Genomic DNA, 21,448 nt, shown 5'->3' with positions numbered 1-21,448 from the left:
GTGCATGTGTGTGATGTTATTGGCTGCATGTGAGGTGTTTCAGGACATAGGACTGCACACACTGATGTCAGATATGGGTCTGGGTAAAAAATCAGAGTTGACCATTAAGCCCTGTAATGTAAATGTAGCCTAAATGGGACAATGATGATGCATCTCAGAGTGTTGCAATGTCATTTGTCTGCATTAAATAGTGGCCAAAAAAATAATTTTACTTCTTGTTTTACTGTCCTGTATATGAAGACATAAGGAATGTACTTTTTGGTAAGATGGCCTCTATCTATTTGGATTTATTTTGGCTGGATGATCATGAAAAATTTGAGTTGTTTTACAGAAAGGGAACCTTTTTTGTGGCTGAATATCTTTGCCAGGCCTGAGATAGAAGGCAGAGCATTCTTCTTCTGGTCTGAGTTGTTAAGACATATATACATTGGATTGTTACTGCAATGTCATTGTAATGGTGTCTTGAGGGTTGGGCACATGTAAGTATGCATGTTGCAAAAATAAAAATCAATCAATCCAAATGTAACCATGCCCTGACATAGATGTTAAAATGTATGTGTAGGCACGTCATGGATACAACTGTCAGGAGCAGGCCTGCAACTCATGTAGCAGCCAGTACTGACATTTCTGAAGCTAACACATTGATGTCAGGGTCACAGTTCTCCTCCTCAGGGTCTACTCCTTCCTCACACTGCCTTTTGAAAACACACCAGGTTATATAGTCTCTGTCGCTATCACAGCTACACTTCTATTGTTCATGGGACAATTGACCGTGACCTCAGGCAGCTCCCAAAGGCCCACGTAGGTCAAAGGGGAGCAGGAGCTGAAAGGCCCTGGGGTGTGGATGTTTAGCAGCCACCTCAGGGCTGTAGTGACTGTTTAAGCACCTGATGCTCTGCGATGGTGCCAAACATTAGCGAGTGTAAAGCTGAAAGGTCTTAAAGCTGCTCGTCGGGGAGACCAGAGGCAATGATTCAACAGCGGGTGTGTTGACAGTGATGGGGATGAAAACTGTGAAGGATGAGGCGGGCGCTGAGTGCACTACCGCAGCTAAGAGTATATGTTCTTCTGTTGGTTTGTCGTGCTGCGTGTGAGTGTGCCTCAGTGCATTGTCCACGTCTGTGATTGTGTACACGTGCTCTGCCGCAGGGAAATAGAGTGTCTTAGCCCTGGAGCCGCAGCCCACCTACCCACCCCCCAACACTGAGTCATGATGGCTTTTTGACAGTAGAGCTGGAAGACAAATGACCGAGGTCCTGCTGAAACATTCATGAAGCCTTATGACCCTCTCCTCCACCTAATGTACCCTAACAGGCCTTTATGGCTTCTCTCTAGCCTAGCGCCACCTTAGTGCTGCTTCCCGGCATCTAACTTCTTTAACACCCTGCCACCACTGCTCTTTTACGCCCTTTCAGCAGAAGCCTCGCCCTGGTGAGTTTCCTGAGCTGACAAAGGACGGCTGCAGCACAATTACCCCGAGACATCCAGTAAATCAGGCTGCAGGTATGTGGATGGTACGCGCACGTCTCTGCTGACTGTCATATGCCTCCAGTGTCATATTGTTCCCCTTCTTTTTCCCCCTCTCCTTCTCGTGTGGTCATTGACAGTCTTTGTAATGTGACTCCTGAGGGGGGCATTGATCTGTTAAGATTGTCACTTTAAAAAAGCCCCATTAGGGTTTAAGGTTTGACAGTTGATATCAACATCCTTTAGTGTTGTGACACATTTAAATGCACCGTGACCCAGAGAGCAGAGGGAATAAAGGTTGTAGGACTGTGGATGAGAAACTTTGAGATAGAGAGTGGAGAAAGTACGTTTGTTATTTACGTTTTTAAGGGAATTTTTCACCCCCCCAATTGACCATTTGTATATCAGTTATTCACCATGATGTTATGATGAATTAGTGAAGAAAACTTTATTTAACTCTCGTGCTTCCAGGGAACGAAGAATTCAAAAACATAGAAAACTCTTGATGAGTTAGCATCATAGGGGTCTGTGTTTAACAACAGCAAAACTATATCAAATTATATATTAAAAACTCTCACACAACTTGTGCAGTATAATCCAAATCTCATTTATCCAGTATGCTCAGTACTTCATGAAAAGCCCTTTCCAACCAACACATTCTCACTCCAACCTCGTCATTTACCGACGTTTGGTCATGGACTTTCCACGTCCAGATATGACATGAAAGGTACCTTAGGTGCGTTGGTTGTTGATGTTCTGGGACACCGTGTCAAGTTCTGCTTGTTATATGCATTGTCTTTTTTCAAAATACACTTCTGTATTCACAGGAAATTTACAGTTTGCATATAGTCTCTTTCAAAATGAACGCACTGTGTCAGCACAACAATGAAAATTGATGGATTTTTTTTCCTCCGACAACAAAAACACGTGGTTAGGTTTAGGAAAAAAGAACAGGGTTTAGATTTATAATCTTGCAGGACACAAACACTGCTTTCCCGGATGAAAGACTGTGTTTGTTGGACCTATCCACCGTCCCTCCCACCTACTCTACTTGGACTTTTGGCACCTTAACTTTCATTCTTGTTCCGCCGCATTTCTCCCTGACGCCACCGAGCACCGTTAAAGTATAACCGTAACCAGCCACATATGCTGATGTGAAAAGACAGCTTTTTTTGTCAGTGTCTGACGCCACAAGTCACTGCCCAAGTGCCAGATTTCGACGGGGAACTAAACTAAAAGTGAAACTTATCAATGCTCTCTTCAGAGCCAGAATCCATTAAGAAAACATATAATTTTACGTCACTAAACATGGGAGCTGCTGGTCTAATTTAATCGTAACATGGGATAAGTAACTGATACACAAATGGTCATTTAGGGGGTGAAGTATTCCTTACAGTCCGACACAAGACTTAAGTCAGAACAAAAAGACTGAATTAAAGGAAAGCATAGTTTCCTTTATTCGAGGAGAGTGACCTCAGGTTGTCATTGGGCCTGGACGCTGTGTCCTCTGTGTGTGTCCACCCTGTGTGGGTCCACAGGGAGATCTGGCCTGAGCAGTGTGTTTTACTACTCTCCTGGCCTCCCCACTGTGTTTACCTCTCCGTGGTAAAAATGCCATATGCTAAATGGGCTTGTGTTACAGCTTTGGTTTCCAAACGGTCCGTCTGCCCCACACACACACTCCGACATCAAGCAGAACGGAAATCTAAGCCATATCCAAGCCTATAAAGTGGAGCTCCATTGATCTGTTTATGCTTTTTTAACAATCTCTAACACATGAGATTCATCTCAGCCACAGACAATCTTCTGATGGTCATTGATTCATCTGGTAACACCAGGCCAATTAATTAGTGGTGGCAATCATTGCTGTTTTTAGTAGTCAATCATTATTGAAGCATTATCAGTGACATTTGCCATTTCAATAATGCAGCAATGCAGCTCCATAAATACTGCAGCTTGTTTTATTTTAACTAAATATTCAATACTTGAAAAAGACACAAACCCTCACTTAATACAAACTACACATCCCAGACTACTTTATTGACGATGTCCTTATTGACTGAGGTAATAGAAGTCACAGAGGATGGCTCAGACTCGAGATACGGTAAGAGTCAGTCTATATTTCTGATAATGTGCATTCATCAGAGGAAAACTGCAGAGCTCTGCAACTATTTTCTTCACTTCAGGATTTAGTGGTGCCTGCTAAGTGTCCAGACTCTGGGAATAAAGCGTATCCCTGGCTTTTCAAATGGATTTTGTTAAATAGATTCCTCTACATGTTCTTTTTAATCATGCTTAGTGTTTCCATACACATAAGAAACAAAAACATATCAAAGTTTTTAACCAGACACACAGGGGGGAATACATAAAGGGATTTCTCAAATACATGCAAACATTTTTTGTAAGAATATATTTGTTGCATTAATAGAAAAAAACAGCCTAACAAATGGCTGTATACACAAATAACAGGTTACAAGGGGACTAATTTACAGGAAGTGTAGAGAGACTGGCTAAGCCAATTTATAAAACCCCTGTAATATAGAAGATGACAGTGTAGTTCCAATGTACCAAAACTTTATGAAAAGCCTCTACTAAGGAGTGAAGCTTACAAGAGATAAATTAATTGGTAACACACTGCATTATAAGATTGCGCCACAGTTTTTTTGTCGGAGCAGAATCCTTGGCCCAAAAGAGCAGAATATTTTTCCTGGCAGCAAAAGTCAAAAGATTAAAAAGTCCCACATGCAAACAAGTTTTCAGTGGACATGAAATGCATTACTTCTTCTCATGTAACAATTTTGACCTGTATCATCCCTGGTAAATAAACTAGAAGAAATGCTGTAACTTTTTTAATTGAGCTTTTACCTTTAGTCCACTTGTCAGGCTATCAGGCGCAGTGCATGTGTAAATCAAAAAGCAAATAATGTTATATTAAAGTAATTCTCATACTAAGAATCACATATAGAAACGAAGGATTCTAATAAAGCACTGGGGAAAGCGTCGCTGGGGAGAGGGACGTCTTGGGTGCTTCACTTTGGCCTGCTGCCTCTGCGACCCAGCCCTAGATAAGCAGTTGGGGATGGATGGATGGATGGATGGATGGATGGATAGATGGATAGATGGATGGATGGATGGATGGATGGATGGATGGATACTGATAAGGTAGTGGTAAAATTCCAAGCATTGTGCCATATCTACACTATAATCACTTGATACAGTCGACTACAGTTCTCTCTTTTATCACTGGGGATGGTTTTAGATCTCACCACTGTGAGCTGTATCAGAATGTGGGATGGTCGTCTCTCACTAATAGGAGGGATAAACACAGTCTCCTTTTTGTTTATAAGGAATTGCTTTGAAAGCTCCCCTTCTACCTCACTTCTCTTTTAAAAATCAAATCCATCTCTCATCACAAACTTACAGGAATTTTTATCCCTTGAAACTCCTCAGATCAGTTCAGAGCTCAGTAAATTAGCTTTTAGTTTTTACAAGAGGTATTTAAATTAGACAGGTATGTGTCGTTAGATCATTTCAAGTGTGTGCTGGATGATATGGTTGTTTTACAGTGTTCCTGCCTTGGTTAATTGACAGACATGTATCCATCCTTTACAGCTGACTCTATTCTTATTATTTAAGTTTTCACAGTTTTTTATTACTGTTTGTTTTCATGGCCTTTTTATCACTTTTTTTATTTTTATTTCCTTGTAGCCCATTGAATGTAAACTCAGGGCGTTGCTATAAAAGAGCGTAATGCTCAGACAGTTTTCCCTGAATAAACAATGGTTACTTTGCTAGCGTACATCTGTTGTGCTGAGTGGGCAGAGTCTGCTTACCATTTGATAGTTAATGTGTCCGGCAGATACGTCAGATCTGCTGCTAAATTTCAGCTACAAGACCGGGGTCACCACGACCACATGGCTTATACAATGACAAACATGTAAAGGGAGATTGATAAGACAGACAACTGATGAATGTCACTCTGGCTCACATAAAAAAATGTTAACATTACTGTCCATGCAGGCAATTATTTGTCAACTAGGAAAGCTACCATGACTTTTGCCCTGCAGGCGGACATTGTTATTTGTTTTGTCAGTTGACAGTTACGCGGTTGCTGCCGCAGGCTGACACATTACACTCCATTTAAACAGCTTTCCAGGCCCTCATCGTTACATGTAAAGCGGCGCACCAGCACACTAAAATGGAGCAAACCCTGTCTTCATTAGTAGGCTGTGGCACTTAGACATTGATGATGGCAACTCCCATTTTTGGAGCTACTATCTAATAGATTTAAAGTCCTGTTCAACCAATTATCCAGTGAGAACTGCTCACCTGGTGTAGGTTGACTATATATGTCTTTGCTTTTTGTCTTTGTCTTCTTTGACTCTGATAAAGACACAGTAGTGATGAAACCTTTCTTTTCGCTTAGAAGTTCTCTGTCCTCAAACTGTGAGGCACCAGGTTTAGCTGCATGCTGCGAGAGAGTGTGCAGGGATCCCTGTTTCAACTAAACATAGTGAAACCTTTAGCGCCCGCAGTATTCCTCTCATTCCTGTATTAGCACCCCTCATTGCATCACTTTCAGATCCACCTCTGGTCCGTCTCTCCAACCTCTCAGGCTCAGCTCTGCTGCCACACGGCTCTGTAAGCTCCAGCAGCAGATCAATGCCTCTGAAATGGAGCCGACCTAACAGTCACATTAATGGTGCGCATCATCTTAAAGGGCTCTTCCCAGAAGACCTTCCTGCTCACACTCTTGCACATGCACCAAACACAGCAGCCAGCAGAGGGGAAACAAAGGTCAATACAGTCTATCCTGCGCCAGGTCTTGTTTAGCCTAGTCAGGCCTGCTAACAGTTCGAGGCTTACATTACAAAGTCCTGTTCATTAAGGACCCCGACAAAGCAGAGATAGTTCTCAGACACGAGGGCGTATGGGGGGATATCGTATGATCTGCATCTTCCCTGCAACAGGAAGCATCTGTTTTCTTGACATGAAAAATGAATCAAACACCTTCCAGTTCTCTTGTGTGTGTGTATCACTGACCACATTACATCAATACTGGAACCTCTCACCATTAAAGATTGAATCTGCAGCACAAAAAATGATCAATATCAGAATCTGAAGAGCGGAAAGCATGTTTGTTTTTTTTCTGTTTCCTGTGGCTCCAGGGTGCAGACAGACACATGGCACCTTTCTCGGTCATAATCTCCTGTTCAAAGGATTGTCAGTTAAGATGTCACCTTCAGACAATATCACTGCTGTATAGGCTACACGCACGCTGACTGCTTCCATTGGAGGTCGAATTAGCTTCAATGATGAGCCTCTTATTTCTAAAGGTCCTGGTGGAGCTGAAAGGCCTCCTCAGGGGAATTGGGTTTAGATGTAACCCTTATTCATCCGCCGCCTCCTGGATGCTGTCAGAAGGCCTCCTGAGTGTAAATGAGTAGTGGGAGCTAATGTATGAGGGGTATTCTCTGTAGGTGATATGAACAGTAATAATTCAACTACTGCTAAATAAAAGGCTTGAGTTTTGAAACAAGTTGGCAGTTTAGTTTTGTGTGCATGTTTGTATGAATGTGTGTGTGTGTGAGCCAGATTAACAGTTATTTAGTAGTTTATTAATCGATGATCTTTGGAAAGAACAGAAATTAAGTTAAAAATTGAACTTTATGTGAAAATAATACCCAACTTTTCCTCAACATTTCTGTTTTTAATTAAGGTTTTTTCCATGACATAGACAACCTTAAAGGCACAGTTCACCCCATAATCACAAATACATATTTTCTATAAAATCAAATCAAGTTTATTTATATAGCACATTTAAAAAGAGCCACAGTTGACCTGTGCAAAATAAAAGAATGGCACACAAAAATATAGTAATATAAAATGTACAAAAATATATAACAGAATAACACCGGTAAGAACAATTAAGTACGTTAAAAGCACGAACGTTTTGAGATCTGTCTTAAAAGTGTCAGTGGAGGGGGAAAATTTGATTGAGAGTGGAAGGCTATTCCAAAGCTTTGGAGCAGCTACCGCAGACACATACCAGTGTTTTATATTTTATTTTATTGTAAGTTACACAATTTATGCGTCTACTCATGAGCCAAAGTAACGAAATCTCGTTTCATATGTGCACCAATGGTGTATTTGTTGAATGACAATAAAGCAAGTCTAAGTCTAAGTCTAAGTCAGAGTCACAATCTCCCTTACCCACTATCCTCGATCACAGGATAGTTAAAAGACATTGTTTGGAGGATCTGAGAGGTCAGGAGCTAGAATAGGGGCAGAGAAGTTCAGCAATACACTGGGGTGCCAGTATTTTATCTGTAGCTCTGTTTATCAGTCTAGATTGTTTTGGTGTGAGATGCCAAGTGTTGGAGATATCGGCCATAGAGATGTCTGCCTTCTCTTGAATATAAGGGAACTAGATGGCACTCGGCTTGTGGTGCTCAAAGCACCTAAATAATACCTTTGAAAAACTCAACAGCAATGTCTCTTTACAGAAGTCATGACCCAGTTACTCAAGATAATCCACAGACCTTGTTGTGAGCAGTTTTATGTAGGACCTATTTTCTTAACCAAACTACACCGGCCAACCACATCACCGCACATTAGGAAGCGTGCATCTACTGCTAGTTCACCTAGCACCACTGAGCTTGCTAAGGTTACAGCTCAACAGAGGAGGATGTCATTAATGTTTGCATCTTGCGCTGTCACAAGTAAAAGCCTTTTGTCCATGAGTAGATGCACGCTTCCTTCTGTGCGGTGATACAGTTGCAGGGCGTAGTTCGTTAGACGGAAAATAGTTCCTACATGAAACTGCTCACAACGAGGTCTGTGGATTATGGAAAGAGACACTGCTGTTGAGTTTTTCAGATGTTTTGTCTTTGTTTTGACGCTTTGAGCACCACAAGCTGAGTGCCAATTAGTTCCATTATATCTGGGAGAAGGCAGACATCTCTACAGCTGATATCTGCAACACTCGACAGCTCACACCAAAACAATCATGATAAACAGCACTACAGGTAAGAGGAAATAATTATGTGAACTGTCTTCTAAGTGTTTCTGTCTGTTGCTCGGGCTTTCATCATAATGTGTTTCTTCTGTTGATTGAAGCAACAGTTTTTAATAAGAAGGATGCTGCAGATAAAAAGAGCCCCTCTGAGTCAGACAGTGCTTAATCTTTGTCAACTTTTTAAAATCATTTTGCCAATTATCTAGTCTGGGGTCACACTCATTTTGACCTTCCATTCAAAGTCCCTCCATGTCAGGCTGTTTTTTAACTCTAAATGCTGATTTAATAATCATTTCATGATCAGTTTTAAGCCTACAGATTTGAATACGTTTGCAAACACCATAATCTGTATCATGAAAGTCACAGGAAGACTGACTCTAAAGCCTCTGCCACTGAAAGTAATCCAGAAAATCAATCCAGCTGCACTCCTCTCTCCACAGAGCAGCAGGATTGGTTACACACGCTAATCATGTGTGTTGATTTCATCCCTGCTGCCAGCGTGGAGGAGCAGCAGCGGCGGCACGGCAGTTTCCTCTCTGTCCTTGCAGTGTTCGAGCCCAGTGCCTTATTGATCAGAACGAGTAAGTTAATAAGCTTTAGACTCATTCATCAGCAGGGTAGAGACTGGAACTGCACACGGCAGGCTTAATCAAGTCATCAGTGCCCGTCAAGCATGAACACAGTAATTAAAGGAAGAGGGAACATGGAGATGAGGAGAGAGGAGAGGAGCAGGGGTCTATAGGGTTCACCTTGGAAAGAGATAGAGAACCTCAGTGCTCCATTTATAAAGGACTGATTTATAAAGACAGTGGCTGGGGAGCAACACAGTCAGATTAATCTCGCCATTGTTTTTTTTTTTTTGCCATATATAGCTCTCACATTAATCCAGCCTCAGTTAATCAACAGCTGAAATACAATCAGCCAGGTGATCCAAACAGTGACCCGAGGACAGACGATTCATCCCGCCCTGAGTAGACCCTCTACACATAAACAAGACAAAGAACAACAATCCCCTCCTCCCCTTAATGACACACACAGCTCAGCTGAGGAAATCACCAATAATCACCATCATCATCATCATCCTCGATATTTCACCGCTGCAACCGTGGTGCCACGTGAGGCCAAAAAGATGAGCTCATTTGGCTCGCTTGGCGGATGGATGAGGCCGCTCAGATTTACAGCAGCAGCTGTGAGCGATGATGCTCCTCCACGAACAAAAGCCATCAGTCCTGTCTGGAGCAGGGGAGGAGAAAGGCCGGGGAGACGAGGACGGCCTACGGGCCCTGATTTAGAGGCTGAGATGCAGATCCTGGCTGTTGCCTCAGAGGTAACTGTGTGTGAGTTATGCAGAGTGGAGCTGCTCTGTAAGGTCAGGGTCAGACAACTACGATAGGCATCCTGCTTTGGACGATGTTTTAAATGACAGCTTCACATTTTTTCAAGTCTTTAAACAATACTTACACATGTATGTTATATTTAAACAGTATTTGTTTGCTGTGATTGTTCCTCCTGTTCACACTGGCCATGGAGAGATCCCTTCTTAATGTGATTCCAGTGCACAAAATCCACTGTCTTCAGTCTGCTGCATTCATAAAGGAATACTTCACCCACAAAATTATCATTTGTATATCAATTACTGACCCCATATTTTGTTGAATTTTTTTTTCTTTGCATGCCTCCATGATGAACAAAGAATCCAAACACAGAGAAACTTCTAGATGATTTATAGTAAAGGGGGAGGGGAGGGGGAGGGGGTCCATATCAAGACATTCATTTACAAACCCCCATACAACTTGTGCAGTATAATCCAAGCTCCTTTATCCAGCTGTGTGCTCAGTACTTCCCAAACACATGCATTTTTACTGAAACTATCAAAAACACCTCAGCATACGAGTAGCAGGCGTGGGCAAGCATATGCATTTCACATCTGCTTGTGTTTTCCATTGAGCATAGTTTAAAACACTTTTCCTGGCTTGCTACTCGTCTGTGTGTGGGACTGTTTCAGCTCAAGTGTTTTAAATAGGAAATTTTTATCAAAAATTGCATGTTTTGCATGCAGGAGGAGGAGCCTCGGGGCCCTGGTGGCAAAAGCTCTGTCCCCTTTGGTCTTAGGTCTGGACTCTGGGACAAGTAGAAGGCCTCTGCCTGAGGTCTCAAACTACGCAGAGGTTCATAAGGGACTAAGACGTCTGAAATCTAATCTGGAGCCAGGCCATGAAGAGCCTTAAAAGTAACTAATAAGATTTTAAAGTCAGTCCTAAAACAAACAGGGAGCCAATGTAAAGAGGCTAAAACTGGTGTGATGTGGTCGGACGTCTTGGCATTGGTTAAAAGCCTTGTAGCTGAGTTTTAGAAATACCCCTTAAAAGTTTTAGGGCATTTCACTAAAAGTGGCTACAGCTCTGGTTTGCTTTTAGCCAGCACTTGACCTTTGTTGTGAAGAAGAGTTGACAGCTCTTTCTGGAAAAAGTTGATTGTCCAAATTTAGATTAACAACATGGTATTTTACATTTGCCATTCACGCTGCTCCTTGTCACTCTATTACTGTCTTGTCTCTGAATAAAGCTGTAAAGAGGCTCTGGAGTTAAACTGGTAATACATTTGAAAACTAATTTCAGGAAACAAAAGTTAATGAAGCTGTCAAAGCTGAAAAGATTGTGTAGCTCGAATACGCAACAGTGATGCCACCGCACAGGCTTTTTGTCCATTATTTACAGTGCCCGTTGAGACATTGACCCCTTTTACTTCATTCATTCTTGGATTCTCCTTTCACCGTGAAGGCATGCGAGAGGTGGAAGGGGTTAGTAAATGATATACAAATGATCACTTTGTGGGTTAAATGTTCCTTCAAGTCCAGCTAAAGCTAATATGGGGGTTAAGCAGTCTGAGGTAGCCAAATGAGGAGGGTATGGTTCTGAAGTCTTTTTAAGACACACTTGAAAAAATGTGAAGCTACTGTGGGAATCTCCCCGCTGTTTCAGTTTGCAGTGACGCAGGTGGAGTGTTTCCTGTGGTAACATGAAGGGATCAGGGAGCACAGACTGATGCTTCAGTCAGGCTCTGCTTTATTGAGCAGGCCTGCACACAGCAGCACAGAAGAGTCTCTCACTAACAAGGGAGTGTTTGCTATTTTCATAGTACAGCAGAGTGCCTTCAACAAACAAGTCCTCCATTACATCAGCTTTTGCACTTCCTTAAGTGTCTTACGAACTGGTCTTGTCTGAAACGTCACAGACACACTCACAGCTGACGTATAGATGATCCCCAACATAAGGAAATGAAATCAACACATAGAATAACACCTCGATTGTCATGTCTCACAACTATCTTCTTTTTCGAGCTGCTAGTAGACAGTCACCGTGAGGACACTACATACACACTAATGCAAATGGTTATTTAAAATGTGACATCTGATACTAGCATTCTTCTAGTTTTAATCTCACATTTCTTGTTTTCTTAAGTACACTTCTCATTTTCTTGCAAAGCAAACATCTTATATTTTAAGCAACAGGTGCAGTCAACTGCTTAGTTATTCTGACTATGATCTCCTTCATCATTCACTACTCTTCATCAACATTTTCTACACTATCCTTTAATATTTGAATGACATGATCAGGATCAATTGATTTTTATATTAAGAGTATAACCTCAAAAGTGTAGATGTTGATTATCACTGGCAGGGTTAAAGTTAAAATTTGCTGATGAAGGTGTTTGATTTCTCTTTTAGTCCTCTTCTCCGTATTAGAGTTTAAAGGGCCAGTCCACCCAAATAACAAAAATGCACACACTGTTTTCCCATTTTGGTTGCATCTGCTGAGATTTTCAGGTATCTATCACCGAGAATTTTGCCCCCATCCCAATGAGCAAGTATCCTTTGCAGTGCTTGGAGTATTTAAAAAATCTTAATAGTAGCATCCCTTTCCAAACACAAAGACCTGGTTACTCTGGACGGACCTCAGATCTCTCTGTGGACCATTTTTATTGGCACTACATTTTGCCAAAGAAATCAAAAAGCCTCCACAGATAAATCTTAAACTCTTTGCATAGCTACATAACTCAATAATATTTCTAATTGACCTTACTGACTGAAAAACTCTTTTGCTTCAATAGAACAGTCACTATAACATGTCTTTATTCCCCTTTGTGCATCATCCCTGCTGCAGTCTGTGTTTTGACATGTAGTGTGTCTGTAATACGCAAGGTGCGGGCCTCTCTCAGGTGCTCCAGTCCCCCTGAGCCCTATTAGCCTTAAACCTGACCATTAGACTGTCCCTTCAACTCAGAAAATACACATCTAATGAAGGCAGTTCTCAGACTGAGTGTCCTTTAATTGTGACTGTTGTTGTCCTGTAACTCATCTCCTGCCGGACACAAAGCTGTGTGTGTAGTTAGTTAGTTAGTCGGTGTATGTAGTCTGTATAGCTGCTGTGGTGAGGGAGCTGACAGGTAGCATTAGCGTCTCAGGGAGTCACAGAAGCATGGAAGTGCCAGGCACGCACATACATACACACACACAGATGCACACACACGCACACACACACACACACATCCACGTGGACATAGAAAAACAGTGTATGGCACTATTGCTATGTGTTTAACTTCATCTGTATCCCCTCTGAAGTCTGTAGATTTGATACAAGTACCTGACAGTAAAAACAAGATAAAATGGAGGTAGTAGTTGTCATGAGGTACCTACAGGTATATATAGGTGTATAGATATATATCTCTTCATGTTTAAACAATTAGGTTAGTTGTTCAGTATCTTATTTAAAGGGACAGTTCACCCTGAAATCAAAAATACATTATTTTTCCTCTTACCTGCAGTGCTATTTATCAGTCTAGATTGTTTTGCTGTGAGTTGCCAAGTATTGGAGATATCAGCCATAAAGATGTCTGCCTCCTCACCAGTATAATGGAACTAGATGGAACTTGGTTTGTGGTGCTCAAAGCAATGACACAACTCAACAATAATGTCTTTTTCCAAAAATCAAAACCATTTTGTAATTATCATGAGTACTTAAGATAATCCACAGACCTTTTTGTGAGCTGTTTCATGCAGAACTCTTTTCTTACTGCCAAACTACACCCGCTAACTGTGCATCTACTGCTAGCTTACCTAGCACCACTGAGCTAGCTAACGTTACAGCTCTGCTGAGGAGGACACCATTAATGTTTGCATCTTGCACTGTAAGAAACACAAGCCTCTCATCTATGAGTTTCTTTCTGCACAGTGATACAGTTGGCGGGTGTAGTTCGGTAGAAGGAAAATAGTTCCTACACGAAACTGCTCACAACAAGATCTGTGGATAATCTTGAGTAACCGGGTCATTTTTTTAGAGCTTTGAGCACCACAAACTGAGTGCCATCTAGTACCATATATTTGAGTGAAGGCAGACATCTCTACGGCCAATATCTCCAACATTTGACACCTCACACTAAAACAAGTTGACAAATTAATTAAGATTACAGGTAAGAGGAAAATATGTGTTTTTGATTTTGTGGTGACCTGTCACTTTAATAATAAATGGCTCAATTGTTACCATTTTTGCCCAAATATCTACTTTAATGCCATAAGGTTGGGTTAATTTTGACATTGAATACATTTCCTGGACAAAATCGAATCATTACTTCTTGTTTGGATGATCAGTTTTACACCAGTGTCTTGTGAAACCTTTTTTGCTGCTTACATTCAAAATTTGAGACATATAATTTTTGTAAAGCTCTGTAAAACTTCTCCATAGTTCATTGTAGAAATCAAGTGAAGATTAAAATAACTGGACTTTTTACCAATATGTTTGACATCTGAGCAACACAAGTCTAGTCAAATACAACAAAATGACAAATACAGAGGGGATTCTCCTCCTGATGTCTTAATAGGTCCAGCATCTCAACCTAAACTTTACCCTCCTCCTCTCCCCTAGTCTCTCTAATCACACAGCGCAGTGGACAGACTGAATACTGATCCCCCTCTGGGACTCAAACCAACAACCACAATCACAACCCGCTTTACAACTCATAATTAGCACGGGGAGCACATCTCCCATTTGGGTCGACAGTGTGAAACACACACACAAGAAAAACAATACTATGTGTTGATAATCCTCCAGGAGCATACCTTTGGCATATACGATGTGCCTGTGAACACATGTGCTTGAACAGACACACACACACACACTCCCACAGAGCAACTCAATTACAGCACGAGTCCTTCATAGATCTGTTAGCTTATCTGATAGTCAGATCACCTGATCGATAGAGAACAACCACAGAGGGTTTATTTAAGTCTGCCGATCATTAATGTGGGTCCTGCAGTGCAGATACAGAGCAGCAGTTGAGACCTGTTGAAGTGCTCCGATACAGTTCAGTAGCACAAACAAGGGCAGAGTGAGATGTGTGTGTTGTGAGATTAGGTTTTGAGTTTGCAAACCAAATTTCTTACTCTACTAGAAGCGCTTGTGAGCTGTGTGTCATCTCAAGGTTTTCCTCAGAGCAGTTTACAGTAAAAAACACACCCCATCTCAGATAGCAATTGGCCTCACTGTATTGATCCCCATATAATCATTGACAGAGCAATATCTGAATGACTAGCATGGGATTCAATTAAAGGCACAGCCCACTGATTATTCCTTTTCTTCATCCACCCTCTGTAACACCATCTTCCTTGTTTCCTCAGCGGCAACACCACGCCTCCCCAATTAATGGATAACTAATAAATGAAATGAATAGCCGCTTGTGTCTCGGTCACAAAGGCCTGTGATGAGAGTGGCCAGGCCCTGAGCACCGCGGCACGAGGCAGCACACTCCAGTGTTTGCATTAAAGTGTCGTATAAAAGTTTGTCCCCTTTGTGCGGCATGCTTCCTGGCCCATGCCGGGGCTTACTGTCACAGGGCTAATTGTGGCTCTTTTTAGTCCCTTTGTGGTGCAGCACACTTCTCTTGTGCGAGGGGCGGAGAGAGGTGAAAGAGAGACAGTCTTTTGGAGGGGTTTGGGGGTGGTGTGAGGGACGAGGAGGAGGGTGAGTATTGGTAATAATGAAGGAGCAGGCACGTATGACCAACAATGGATCCCTCGGATTATGGTGCAGACAAAGACAGTGTTGCAGTAATTACAGTGCAAACACTGCTGCATTGTGTGTGTGTGTGTGTGTGTGTGTGTGTGTGTGTGTGTGTGTGTGTGTACTGAGGTGTGGATCAGGGCAGGAGGCATTGCTCTATTAGCAGCTGTGTCTCAAGAACTACTGTAAGAGGAGGTTGTGTGTGGGCCTTTAAGATGAGGGAACCTTTTTCTCACTAAAAAAAAAAGGCTCATTATTTATCTGACTAATTAAATGATAGAGCTTGTGATATTTTATACTTTTATTATTGACTATAAAAAAAAAAGAATAAATAAACATGGAAAGACCAAAACCAACAATGTCTTTGTCTGTTTCTCAGTATTTTAAGACACCCCTACCCTGTGATTCTCAGCACCAAGATCATTTGTTCCTACTGAGGTAGTAAACCTTTAAAAGTGGATCACAAAAACAAAGTTTCATTTTTTAAAATGTTCATACAATTTTCTAAAACAACTGGCCATTTTAGATTTTTAGCAAACCTTTCTCAAAGAGGAGTAAATAGCACTGTTATTGGGGACAATTTTCAGCTTTGGATTTGGTGCACAAGTCACTATTTACAGCATGTGGACAATGTCTGTGGCTTTTAAAATACCAAGCCGTTCTCATACCCAGGTCGCTTTGTCATGATTGGTGTCTAATAGCGACGCATAGGGCACCCTTTAGCATGTATGTGATGTACAGCTGAAACACACTGAACACGTGGTTAATGATGTGACTGGACTGTAAGGCAGCAATACTTGTGCAGACAAATTTCCCTACGGGGAGAATAAAGTGTATCGTATCATATCATATTGTATCAAATCATACCGTATCATAATGTATCATATCATGGCATGCCATATCGCATCGCATCCCATCGCGTCGCATTGTGTAGTGCTGTGTCGTGCCACATCGTATCGCATCACATGGTATCATATTATATCATGTCGTATCATACCGTATGGTATTATATCGTATCGCATTGCATCACATCGTGTCTTGTCGTACTATATCGTATCGCATTGTATTGCATCATATCGTATCGTATTTCATCATATTGTGTCGTGCCATATCGCACCGTATCGCATCGCAATTGCATTGCATTGTATTGTGTCATGCCATATCACATTGCATTGCATCATAGTGTATCATATCATATCAAAACGGTGGCGGTAAGGTGTAGGCAACAAAGCGTTTCTTATTTAATGTAACGTGAGGTAATATGACCTCTGAGTGACATCAGTGTGCAACTACCACAAACAAATTATGTAACGTAACAGTGCCTTTTGATTTCACACCTAACATAGGTACATATAAGTAATATTACGCTAAAACAAAACTGACTTTTGGTTTCACATGGGACACAAACTGTCTCCTGAGTGAAAGTTGGTAAAAGTCCAGTATTGTACATCAGTTGGTGTGGATACGTTTTCATTGGAGTTAGTGGGAAGTATAGTGCGTCTCATTAAGACCCTAAAGGGTGCCTTTTGTGTTCATATCACACACGGAGGGGCGTGACAAAGCATCAGTATGATCTGGATGAACGGGAACGGGCTGAAACTACAGTACCAATTTTAAATTATATCAGGCTTTAGCTACACAGACAGTATTTGTTGATGAATTCATTGTGTGTATTTTCTTAATATTTTCATGGGATTTGTTGACAATAACAAAAATATAGACTATCAACAGACTTATCCTTTCAACAAAGTTCGATACAGGTGTCCCAAAAACACATTACAGTGTGTGGCTGTATCCGATGGAAATATACAGACAAGAACATTTCTTCAGTTTACCAAACAAGAAATCAAAACCAAAACCCTCATACCACCTAAAAAACATTCACCACAACAAAGGAAATCTATGTTGTTTCTTTGAAAGTTTTGAATGCCACAGCACTTACATAAACCCATATATATATTCTGTGTTATGATTCAGAGACCAGTGAGGGCACGCACTCTCAATTATTGTTAAAACGCCTGCTAACCTGCTTCTTTTTCCACATTATTAAGTTTTCACCACGTCTCAGTGGAGAGGACTGACTACACAAAAACAGACGGCTGTTGCAGTGCTACCACAGCACACTGTTTCCCAACTCTGTAAGCACAAACACACTTAAGAAAAAGAAATGAATCAGCTGCTCAGCTGAGGATTGATCTTAAGTCACCGTTTGCATCAGGGATGATGTCATCAAAACTTAACACGTTGTCAAACTGAGGCTTTTGGCCCCCGGCTAATCAGTTTCATTGAAATCCCCTCATTCCTTTCATCCCCTATCCATCCATGTCTCCCTCTGTCTGCGCTTCTATCCAGCCTTCCTCCCAGCTTAGGCTGATTATCAGGAGTGGCCCATTTACAGTATGGCTAGGAGGTAATTAGCGGGATGAGCTGGGCAGAGGGATCCTCTTCAGGGGTGAAGAAGGCACACGCTCAAGTACCTCTGGCTTCTGAGGCGCTGCTGTGTGTCAGGGTGGTAAGACAACAATAGGAAGGGGATTTCCTTTTAGGTTCATCCAAGCAGGGCCCACCCTGCTCAGAGGGAAAGAGGTGCACCACAGCTGGCTAACATTATCACGATCATCAGCTGTGCCAAAAAGTACATTGTGATTCACATGTAACGTACAAGTGTCATGAAATGACTGATTCTGCATCCAAAAAATACTTGTTGTGGATAATCATCCGTGAACACAGGAAATTATCTTTCACTGCTATCTTTGCCAATCATGCTTCCTTTTCAAAACAAAAACAAACAAAGTTTAGCATTTCTTTTCACCTGATAAACAATCAAATAAAAAAAGTCTGACTTTCTGTATATGCGATATAAAACACAGCAATCCTTGACACACACATGCGCACACTGTATGTTTTTTTTGTTACCTACATATTGTCCTACAGCAGTCAGACGCTCCCTCTCTCCAGCAGATGATAGAGCACACCCTCAGCTTAGGCGGCTGATCATCACCTTAGCCCGAGGGCCTGAGAAACGCACACATACTTCAGATGGTAGCTTAAGCCTCTAAAGGGCAATTATTCCATTCATATGGAGGTAATTGTGTCCCATGAATATGAAATGTTTGTCAGTCCCTCCTTTAACATTGTGAGGGCTGTGTGGATGCTCCTGCAGGAGGACAAAGCCCTGAAGGTATGGCCCATTTCCATATGTGTTAGGGGGAATCGAGGAGGGCATGAAACAGCTTCTGTGTTTACAGTAAACTCAGGGTCTCTTCTGGAAGGACAGACATGCTGAGTATGCAGCTAAACTGCTTCTTCTTACTTATACCAGCAGCAGCGCAACACATGCTGTCTATTAAACAGCATGTGTTTAGCTTATTTACTTGCGTATGTACTTCTGTTTTAAAGGTCCAGTAGATCTGGGGGGATATGTATTGGCAGAAATTAAGTAGAATATAATATGTATGTTTTCTTTAGTGTATAAGCACCTGACAATAAGAATTGTTGTGTTTTGTTACCTTAGAATGAGATTTTTATGTCTACATAGGGAGCGGGTCCTCCAACTTGGAGCTTGCATTGTTGCACCACCATGTTTCTACAGTAGCCCAGAAAAGACAAACCAAACACTGGCTCAATATGGAGCCATTCGCATTTTCATGTTGGCCACTATAGTTTTTTTTAGGAGAAGAGAGACCCTAAAAAACTTCCTGAACAATTAACACTAAAACTATCTAACCAGAAGAAGCTTCAGCTGGTTGCAATCTGCATTCCTCACTGCTATATGCCACTAAGTCCCCCTAAATCATAAACACTGAATCTTTAATTTAAATAAAAAAATAAATTACTGCTACTGTATCTATGTTTCTGATGTACTCATTATCTCATTAATGTGTTTTTGGTTAAAAGAAAGAAATGATTCTGGTGTTGAAATTCATTCAAACCTTTATTTAAGACTCGGGAAATCAGTTGAAGGAGACCCTAATTTTCAGTTATGCCTAACATGAATAAAGACATTAAAAACAATCAACAAAGAACCATCATGCATATCAATTAAAACCGGTAAGAAATCGTACAAAACAACAATAGCAATAAAAAAAAATCGCTAAGCGTGATAAACATGTTATGGTGTCGATGTATAGTTAGAAGCATTTGCACTCAATTATAACAAGATCTGAAATAAGGCATTTAAACAGCCTTAAGGGTGACAGAGTGTCCAAGTTTAAGGTCTTTTGCAAATTATTCCATGTATAGGAGCACTGTAATACATTCTTCCTGGTTCAGTTCTGATAAAGAGAGAGCGAAGCAACAATGAATTGATCTGATTCATGAGAAGAAGGTTTGATTACTGACCACTGTAGGATGAGCTTCCATTGCTGTTTTTAGAACATTTTTTTTTTGCTAACTATCTTACTAATGTAATCGACTTGTGAGTAATCATTTACATTTAGTTTAATATCAAAGTATCAAATTAAAGTGAGAAGGCAGATGCATGTAACTGACTGCTAGAATATTCTAACATATATACCAGAAAATAAAATTAAATCACTAAATTCCCCATGAAGAAAATCTGTCACTTTTTTGAGTTTGCTGTATTTTTCCTTTTTTAATCATTTCTTTTTATTCTTAAATGTGAGTAACAAAACAGCAATACAGAAGTAGACGAGGCAGTTTCCCCCTTAACTTTTTATGACTAATTCAGGTTTTCTTGATATAAAGAATTTACATTGCAGTGATTGATAATAAGTCAAATGTTTTCCAGTGCTCTCCTCAGCAGGGGAGAGTTCTCAGGTCGTCTTTGCTAATCGAAGCTGTGTGTTATCAGTGTTAAAGATCCCTTCAGGGAAAAGAGCTGTTGTGTTCTTCTTAGCAACCAGCATATTTGTTAATGTTGTCATGATTTATTAGGAAAGGAGCATTCAGCCAGCCTTTGTGATGGAGGAACCTGCATTCGCCCAGTCATTGGGTGAGCTGGCCTACCAATCAGGCCTCTGGAGGTGATGGTAGGGTTGAGGGTGATGGGTCTCAAAGGGAGGGGGTAAGGACTTTTGCATAAGCATGGGGCCCAATCTGCTGGGATTGCTCTGCACAGTCAGGGGGCCTCCACAGGCTTATACTGGGGGTCTTTATTTTGGGGCCCTTGCACTTTTTAACACAATTACTACACCACCCTTCTGTCCTGACCTGCTCGGCTTATTCATATGCATCAGCCACTCTCTGGGCTGCAAAGTTCCCAGTTGCATGCCTCCCTGAATGGGTAACCTAATTTGGTGAGTAGTCCCAACTACAGACCTGGGAGCCTTTCCACAGTGCAAGAATGTTGACCTTAGAAAGCAGCACAAAGAGGACTCCTAATTTAAAAGGATGCCTTTCCGGGAGACAGAATGTGGTAAAACAGTACCACGGAGGGTTATAGTTCAAGCATAGAGTCCTCTTATATCTCTGAGTGCTGTTGTAAAGCCATTAGCTGATGAAGCTGTGACACAGTCAGAGACGGATGGATTGTTTTACCTCTTTTCACGATGCAAAAGCAGACAAAAGATAAAGAGTCTGCTGATTATTTTGAGTCCTGGAACTCCGAGCAGCACCCCTGACTTCCAGTTACAGAGGCTCACACCTGTCTGTCATTATTGCATTTTCCCGTATGTTGTTCGGTGGATATGATAGCCAAGGCTACGTACAGGAAAAGGCTGCTGTGTGTGGGGGGATGGGAACGTACAGTGTATTTATGAGCACGCATGTCTGTGTAAGTTTGTGTGCGATTCCCTTTAATAGCTCCACGGGCAGACACAGCGAGCTGAGAAACAGACGCTGTTTCATTAGTGATTCCTGTAATGTCAATAAAGTTGGGATGGTTAACAGGAAGAGTGTGGGATGGGGCAGGGGGAGAGCGACCCAAGGCCATGGGAAGTGTCAGACC

The 21,448-nt window shown here is 41.4% G+C and overlaps 1 protein-coding gene across 1 annotated transcript in view; it reads left to right on the top strand.

The window, feature by feature from the left end:
• The first annotated feature begins 1,474 nt into the window (after positions 1-1,474).
• LOC125881855 (solute carrier organic anion transporter family member 5A1) overlaps positions 1,475-21,448 on the top strand; it is a 74,772-nt gene continuing 54,798 nt past the window's right edge. The window contains exon 1 of the mRNA XM_049565253.1: positions 1,475-1,503. The gene's annotated coding sequence lies outside the window, so the exon portion shown is untranslated. The remainder of the gene's footprint in view (positions 1,504-21,448) is intronic.

This window comes from Epinephelus fuscoguttatus, linkage group LG21 (genome assembly GCF_011397635.1).
Source record: "Epinephelus fuscoguttatus linkage group LG21, E.fuscoguttatus.final_Chr_v1".
Classification (NCBI taxonomy): Eukaryota; Metazoa; Chordata; class Actinopteri; order Perciformes; family Serranidae; genus Epinephelus; species Epinephelus fuscoguttatus.
Note: the sequence above shows the minus strand (reverse complement) of the source record. Positions and strands in the feature narration are given on the sequence as shown.